Here is an 8,647-nt window from a genome sequence, read left to right on the forward strand (position 1 = left end):
CACCGTGTGATCAGCAGGTGCAGTTAGCCATCAGAGGCAAAAGCCTAAATAGATACTCAGTGTTAAATCCCATTGAGTCAGATGGTGCCTTATCTAATTAGTTACATCCCAACAGACTCGTCACTTGTATAGTCTACCTAAGATAAATAAACGCGACATATCTGATGTAGTAAATCCGCAAGTGCACGGTTTACCGGTGTAGTAATAAGAGAGTATCGTTCCAACAGGGAGTTGTTTAATTTAATTAACTTTTATGAATGTTTAGAAGATAGTATAGTTGAAAAGTTGGGATTTTTAATGGTTGAAAATAATAATAAAAAGGCGCCTTGGGATTATTGGTTCATCTTGATGACAAACCCTTCACAAACGAAACCCTAAACCTAGAACTTTATGTTGGACCCATTTTCTAAAGACAAGTTTCTCTTAAGCCTATCACATCTCCTTTCGGTTTCAGTGATTGTGTTCCTCTAGCAACCACGCCTATTCTCATGGTTGATTGCTATTGGAATCCTTGAAGAACAAAACTTTATCAGTCTTAAGGTTTGCTAGACTATTCTCATGTTTCACAATCCTTGTCTAATTTCACTTGTTCCAATATTAAAACTTCTTCTTTCTATGCTTCGCTTTGAAATTTGTGATGATGAATTAACAAGTACTAACCCTCCGCTGTCGCTTTATGAGTTTGATACTTGTTAATTCATTATAAAAATGGTGAAATTAGATTAGAAAGTAGATTTACATAAAATTAGGGTTTGAGGCTTGGTTTGATTAGGATTAGGTCATTAGACTCATCCAACAATCCCAAGACAAGAAGAGTCTACTCACTCATGTTCATCGTAGACATAGAAGAGAAGAAGGAGAAAAACATAAAATAAAAAGAAGAACTTTTATTAAGAGAAAACAATTGTCACTATTGAATTCCAAGAACAAAATATGATTATACAAGCTAGATGGCTGCTCTATTTATAGTCTAACATTGACTTGAGCCCCAAGAATTAAATCACTAAAGTGTTGCACAAGAAACCATGTGCTCTAGGTCAGAAATACTAAAATAGGCAGCTTGTCGAAGAAGCAAAAGCAGCAAAAAGACAATATGGGGCGCACTAGCTATATATTTTGGTGAAAGATCTTCAATTTCTTTGCACAAGATATTTTTGTATAATATCTTCATATTTTTGGCAAAAATCAGCTCCAAATCTCCTTTCTTTTGCTCCAAGACGCAATCTTTGAAATATTTGTTCCTGAAATAAAATAACTTGCAATTAAAGTATGTTGGATATTTGTAAGTTGGCTTCATTATTGCCTAAAACAAATATTCAGCACTGATGTGGAACATGATGTTCCAACATGCAGGCCTGGTAGTTTTGTTCTATGCCTCGCCTACATTTAAGCACGCGTTCCCTGGTTTTAAGGAATCCACACCAATCAGTGATTGGTCTACTCTACGCGTTCAGATTGAAGATCAGAACAAGTTTTAATTCCTGAGATTGTGGAAGCATCTTAGGAAGGTTTGTATCATGATCATGATGCCCCATTTAATGTCTGGAACTTATTATGGTAAGTTTCCTTTTTGGGAAGATCTGTTTCTTAATGGTCACGCGGATTGTTCTGAAGCTGGGATATCATGCTGATCTCTTTGCTTCAGTATTTAAGGAGGACACAAGACCTAGAGAAGGCATTCAAAACATAACGAAGAAAAGCTAGAATTGTCTAGGGTTTTGAGTCACTTTGTGTGAGCCTTTCGTGTATTCTTTTGATGCACGTTTAGGACTGTCATCGAGTTGTATGTTGTTCACTTCCATAAGCTTGTAAGCATAAGGAAGGTAGTTGTGAGATAGACACCGGGTTGTGGTGTTCATCGTATGTAATGGGATATGGTTCCTAAGTTTTTGTGTTGAGTTTTGTTAGATCACTGGGACTGTGATCTGTGGTAAGGAAGTGAGAGGGGGATCTCTGGTCTAGGGTAACTCTTAGGCTGAAGTCTGTTCTTGTAGAGTCTAGGTCAAGAGAGTGCAAACGTGGTTTGTGGAGAGCTCTTTGAATAAGATCTACTAGTGGATTTCCTTCCTGGCTTGGTAGCCCCCAGAGTAGGTGACGTTGCACCGAACTGGGTTAACAAATCTCTGTGTTCTTTCACTGCTTTATTTGTTTTATGTTTTTGCTGTTAAACTGTTAGTTTAATGTTCAAACATTCTGATCAACATCAGGATCTGTTAATCTATTGTTGAAACATCGTAGGGAACATCTTAATCTAACGTGCCAGAATTTCAATTGGCATCAGAGCAGGCACCCTGCCTGTTATTGGGTGAGATCCGGAGGAGATCTATTCTGGCAATATGGAGAAAGAAGGAGAATTCATTAACAGACCACCTCTGTTAGATGGAACCAATTATGACTACTGGAAGTCACGTATGTGTGCATACCTGAAGTCCATAGACAGCAAAACCTGGAAAGCAGTGCTAAGAGGTTGGGAACATCCTGTTGCCCTTGACAAAGATGGTAACAAAACAACTATCCTGAAACCAGAAGAGGAATGGACCAATTCTGAAGATGAGTTGGCTCTAGCAAATTCCAGAGCTTTGAATGCACTATTCAGTGGGGTAGATAAAAATGTGTTCAGGATGATCAAACAATACAAAATTGCAAAAGAGGCATGGGAATCTCTAGAGACTGCTTATGAAGGTACAGACAAGGTAAAAAAATCTAGACTGCAACTTCTGACTACTCAGTTTGAAAATATATCTATGGAAGAAAAGGAGAGCATCCAAGAATTTCACATGAAAATTCTTGATATCACTAATGCCTTTGATAGTCTTGGAGAGAAACTATCTGAAGAAAAAATTGTAAGAAAAATTTTCAGGTCCTTGCCTCAAAGATTTGATATGAAGGTCATTGCTATAGAAGAAGCTCAGAACATTTCTGAATTAAAGATGGAAGAACTTATTGGTTCCTTGTAGGAATTTGAAATCAGTGCCAAAATCAGAACTGGAAGGAAAGATATTACCAACTCTCCATGTTTTGAAACAGGTATTAAAGAAATTCAATGGAACAATTAAAATCTGACTAACTCTATAGTTCTTCTTGGAAAATTGTTCAATAGCATTGTAGGTCTAGCAAGCTGGAAGACCAGAACTGATGGTCAGAACATCATCTCCAACATTGAAGAAAATGGAATTCTGGGTTTGAATGATAGTAATCTCAGGGAAATTCAATGTCAAGAATGTAAGGGAGTTGGACATAACAGAACAGAGTGTGGAACTTATCTCAAGAGATGTGCAGATCTGCATGAGGATAAGGTAAATGAAGAAGTTCTTACTAGCAAAAGTAACTGCCTTTACAGGAACAATGACCACTGACAAGGATCCTAGGAATGAAGAATTAAAGCATGAAGACTTGGTCACGACTTATGAAGGTTTGTTTACCAGAAGTTCTTAGATATGCAAGATGCTTGTAGATGAAAAGAGAAAGAACAGCAAGCTCTTATCAGAAAACAACTCTCTCATGATAAAGGTGACTGAACTAAGTGAGGAAGTAATCAGCTTGAGTTCCAAAATTGAAGATATGAAACAAGAAAAAGTGTTGACGGTTGAATCCATTAAAAAGGAAGCAGAGGATAAATGCAAAAAACAAGCTAATGGTGTAGAATTCAACTATCAAACCTTGAATAAAAAACAACGCAACAGAAAAATTGGATATGCTTGTGAAGAACATGGTCTGATCAGAAAAGAAGAACAACACAAGTATAAACAAAATACTGGAACTTCAGTGTTGAGACATTCACAAGAACATCTCCACAAGAGAAAAACTCGACCATGGGTGTGTCATCACTGCAAAAGAAGAGGACATATCCGTCCTTTCTGCTATGAACTTTATGGGTATCCCAGCAAATTCAATCATAAGTGGATACCTGAGGATACTATTGTTGGTTTGACAGGACACATTTCAAAAAACTCAACTGACAATGAAGTTTGGTATTTTGACAGTGGTTGCTCAAAACATATGACTGGGAATGAGAACTACTTTGAGTATATATATCCTTGTGAAAAGGGGTATGTTACCTTTGGTGATGATGGTAAAGGAAAGATCAGAGGTAAAGGGAAATTGATCAGGAACAACTTGCCTAATCTTGATAATGTTCTGTTTGTAGAAGGCTTGTATTCAAACTTGATCAGTATCAGTCAGTTGTGTGATCAAGGTCTGGAGGTAAACTTCAAAAAAAGGGGATGCAAGGTCATAAATGAACTAGGTCAAACCTTGATGGAAGGAATCAGGACCAAAAATGACTGTTACAAATGGATTGAAACTACAGAAATGTTCGATAGGACGTTGCAACATCGTCCAAGTTATGTTTTGAATCCATTGAATAGAAGGAATTTGAATAATGTATCTCTAAGAAGTGAAAATAACAAAATTCAAAGGTTGGTCAATCTAGATTATGTGAAGGATATCTGTCCTGTGTCTGTGGAAAATCTTAATGTGGATTATTCAGAAATTACGGATTTATCTTATTTTAAAAAGGTGAGGGACAGATTGGGCATTTCTCATAATAGGGAGTTATAGCAGTTAACTGGGGACAAGCGTGCAGGAAGTTCAAGTTATACATTGGTGCACGCATATTTAGACGGTTTTTGCCTTGCAAGTTATCTACCTAACCGCACTTATACCCTAGTTTGCTCTTTTTCTCTTCCAAACACTCTCGCAACCGATCATATTCTCACTTCATCCCTAACCGATCAAAATCTATCCTATCCCTCCACCATGAAGTATGCTAACAAACCTTCCGCTTCCTCTGACAAGAACGTCTCTGATTCCTCTGTTCCTAAGAAAATTAAGCCCATATCCTCTGTTCTTGCTGCAAAATCAACTAAGAAGACCCCCATCAAGTCTTCAAAGAAAAAGCCTACTGTTAAATACTTTCACATTTTTGGAAGCAAGTGCTACATACTTGCTGACAGAGAGTACAGAAGAAAAATGGATCCCAAAAGTGATGAAGGTATTTTTCTGGGATACTCTACTAATAGTAGGGCTTTTAGGGTTTTCAACAAGAAAACTCAAGTGGTCATGGAATCCATTAATGTGGTAATTGATGATGAGATCAAAGAAACTATTCCAGAAGTGGTATCTGATGTTGAAGCCTATCCTGAGACATCTACTTCAGAAACTACTACACCAGAACCTGCTGTTGAATCAGATACTAATCCTGAGGTTATTGTACTGGAACCAGGAGAAGCAAGTAGGGGTCCCTCAATTAGAGTTCAGAAGAATCATCCTCAAGACCAAATAATTGGAGATCCAAATCAAGGAATCAGAACAAGAAGATCAAATGAGGTTGTTTCTAATTCATGCTTTGTTTCAAAGTTTGAACCCAAGAATGTGAAAGAAGCTCTTACTGATGAATTCTGGATTGAAGCCATGCAAGAAGAACTGAACCAGTTCAAGAGAAGTGTGGTATGGGAATTGGTGCCTAGACCAAATGACATAAATGTCATTGGAACAAAATGGATATATAAAAACAAATCTGATGAAAATGGCACTATCACAAGAAACAAGGCAAGACTAGTGGCTCAAGGCTACACACAGGTAGATGGATTGGATTTTGATGAGACTTTTGCACCTGTTGCCAGGTTGGAATCCATAAGACTTCTGTTGGGAGTGGCTTGCATTCTGAAGTTCAAGCTCTTTCAGATGGATGTAAAAAGTGCTTTTCTAAATGGCTATCTTCATGAAGAAGTGTATGTTGAACAGCCTAAGGGGTTCATTGATCCAAACCTACCTGATCATGTCTACAGGCTCAAGAAAGCTCTATATGGGTTAAAACAAGCTCCCAGAGCTTGGTATGAAAGACTCACTGAATTTCTGATCAATCAAGGGTACACAAAAAGATGCACAGACAAGACATTGTTTGTTAAGAAGGAACATGGAAGACTCATGATAGCACAGATCTATGTTGATGATATTGTGTTTGGAGGGATGTCAAATCAAATGGTTCAACATTTTGTTCAACAAATGCAGTCTGAGTTTGAGATGAGTTTGGTAGGAGAACTCACTTATTTTCTGGGTTTACAAGTAAGACAGATGGAAGACACTATCTTCATCTCTCAAAGCAAGTATGCCAAAAATATTGTGAAGAAGTTTGGGCTGGATAATGCTAGTCACAAGAAAACTCCAGCTGCCACACATGTTAAGATGACTAAAGATGAAAATGGTACAGCTGTTGATCAAAGTTTATACAGGAGCATGATAGGGAGTCTACTCTATCTCACAGCTAGCAGACCAGATATCACCTTTGCAGTAGGAGTATGTGCAAGATATCAAGCAGAGCCCAAGATGAGTCATCTGGTTCAACTTAAAAGAATTTTTAAATACATAAGTGGAACCACAGACTATGGCATTCTGTATTCTCATAGTGAGAACTCTAAATTGATTGGTTATTGTGATGCTGACTGGGCAGGAAGTGCAGATGACAGAAAAAGCACATCAGGAGGATGCTTCTTCCTTGGTAATAATCTGGTATCTTGGTTCAGCAAGAAACAAAACTCTGTGTCCTTGTCAACTGCAGAAGCTGAATATATTGTTGCAGGTAGTAGTTGTTCTCAAATGGTATGGATGAAGCAAATGCTGAAAGAGTATGATGTTCAACAAGATGTTCTCACATTATACTGTGATAACTTAAGTGCAATCAACATCTCTAAGAATCCCATCCAGCACAGCAGGACAAAGCATATTGACATCCGTCATCATTTCATCAGGGATTTGGTTGAAGACAAGGTTGTAACTCTGGAGCATGTGCCTACTGAAGAGCAATTGGCTGACATTTTCACCAAAGCTCTTGATGTTAAACAGTTTGAGGCTCTGAGAAGCAAGCTTGAAGTCTGCTTGCATGAGGAGCTGTAGGTGGTCCATTACTGGCTTCAGGGTTTGGCATATTTTGTGGCTAAAAAGGGGGAGAGATCTTATGTTTGCCATACCTATGTGTTATGCCAGTTGAATGGATGGAAGGTGGTAGGTGATGTTGGAACATGTCTCTGATATGTTCCTTGTTTTATTTTCTGACATTCTCTGTTTGTAGTACTTGCCTGTTCTACTGATGTGCCTGCAGAATCTACAACTCTGGATGCACATATTCAGGGGGAGTACTTGTGAGTAATCACTCAATTGTTCTATGATTGAGGGGGAGTGATTATGCTCTGTTGGCTTCATTATTGCCTAAAACAAATATTCAGCACTGATGTGGAACATGATGTTCCAACATGCAGGCCTGGTAGTTTTGTTCTATGCCTTGCCTACATTTAAGCACGCGTTCCCTAGTTTTAAGGAATCCACACCAATCAGTGATTGGTCATCTCTACGCATTCAGATTGAAGATCAGAACAAGTTTTAATTCCTGAGATTGTGGAAGCATCTTAGGAAGGTTTGTATCGTGATCATGATGCCCCATTTAATGTCTGGAACTTATTATGGTAAGTTTCCTTTTTGGGAAGATCTGTTTCTTAATGGTCACGCGGATTGTTCTGAAGCTGGGATATCATGCTGATCTCTTTGCTTCAGTATTTAAGGAGGACACAAGACCTAGAGAAGGCATTCAAAACATAACGAAGAAAAGCTAGAATTGTCTAGGGTTTTGAGTCACTTTGTGTGAGCCTTTCGTGTATTCTTTTGATGCACGTTTAGGACTGTCATCGAGTTGTATGTTGTTCACTTCCATAAGCTTGTAAGCATAAGGAAGGTAGTTGTGAGATAGACACCGGGTTGTGGTGTTCATCGTATGTAATGGGATATGGTTCCTAAGTTTTTGTGTTGAGTTTTGTTAGATCACTGGGACTGTGATCTGTGGTAAGGAAGTGAGAGGGGGATCTCTGGTCTAGGGTAACTCTTAGGCTGAAGTCTGTTCTTGTAGAGTCTAGGTCAAGAGAGTGCAAACGTGGTTTGTGGAGAGCTCTTTGAATAAGATCTACTAGTGGATTTCCTTCCTGGCTTGGTAGCCCCCAGAGTAGGTGACGTTGCACCGAACTGGGTTAACAAATCTCTGTGTTCTTTCACTGCTTTATTTGTTTTATGTTTTTGCTGTTAAACTGTTAGTTTAATGTTCAAACATTCTGATCAACATCAGGATCTGTTAATCTGTTGTTGAAACATCGTAGGGAACATCTTAATCTAACGTGCCAGAATTTCAAAGTAAAATAGCTCTAAAAAGGAACTAAAAATATATTAAATCTAAATAAAATAAACTTAAATATTATATTAAAATCACTAATTATTGACTCATCAATATCTTTTACTTATTATCTAACAATGAATATACAAAGGGGATTCGAAGAATCTTAACCGCTGCTAACTTTTCTGCAACCAAAACTAGGTAAACTTGCTCTGTTGCAAACAGATAAAAACTGCAAGTCTTTTTAACCTTAAACTTTTATACCGTCAACTTAATAAAAATAAGTAACGCGAATTGTTTGGACGAAAGGATAATACACGTGGATACAATACTCTACTTATCACTTTATTACTTGGTGAAACGATAGGTAAACTTGCCATTTTACAATTACATCAAACTTTAGGCAATCATAATTGTAACGCCCAAATTGAAAGTGTCTAGAATATTCAATAGGTGCATTAAAACTGATATTGGATACATTAATTATACAAT

The sequence above is a fragment of the Medicago sativa genome, chromosome 3 (genome assembly GCF_051527215.1).
Source record: "Medicago sativa cultivar Bolivia chromosome 3, Bolivia_mono, whole genome shotgun sequence".
Lineage (NCBI taxonomy): Eukaryota > Viridiplantae > Streptophyta > Magnoliopsida > Fabales > Fabaceae > Medicago > Medicago sativa.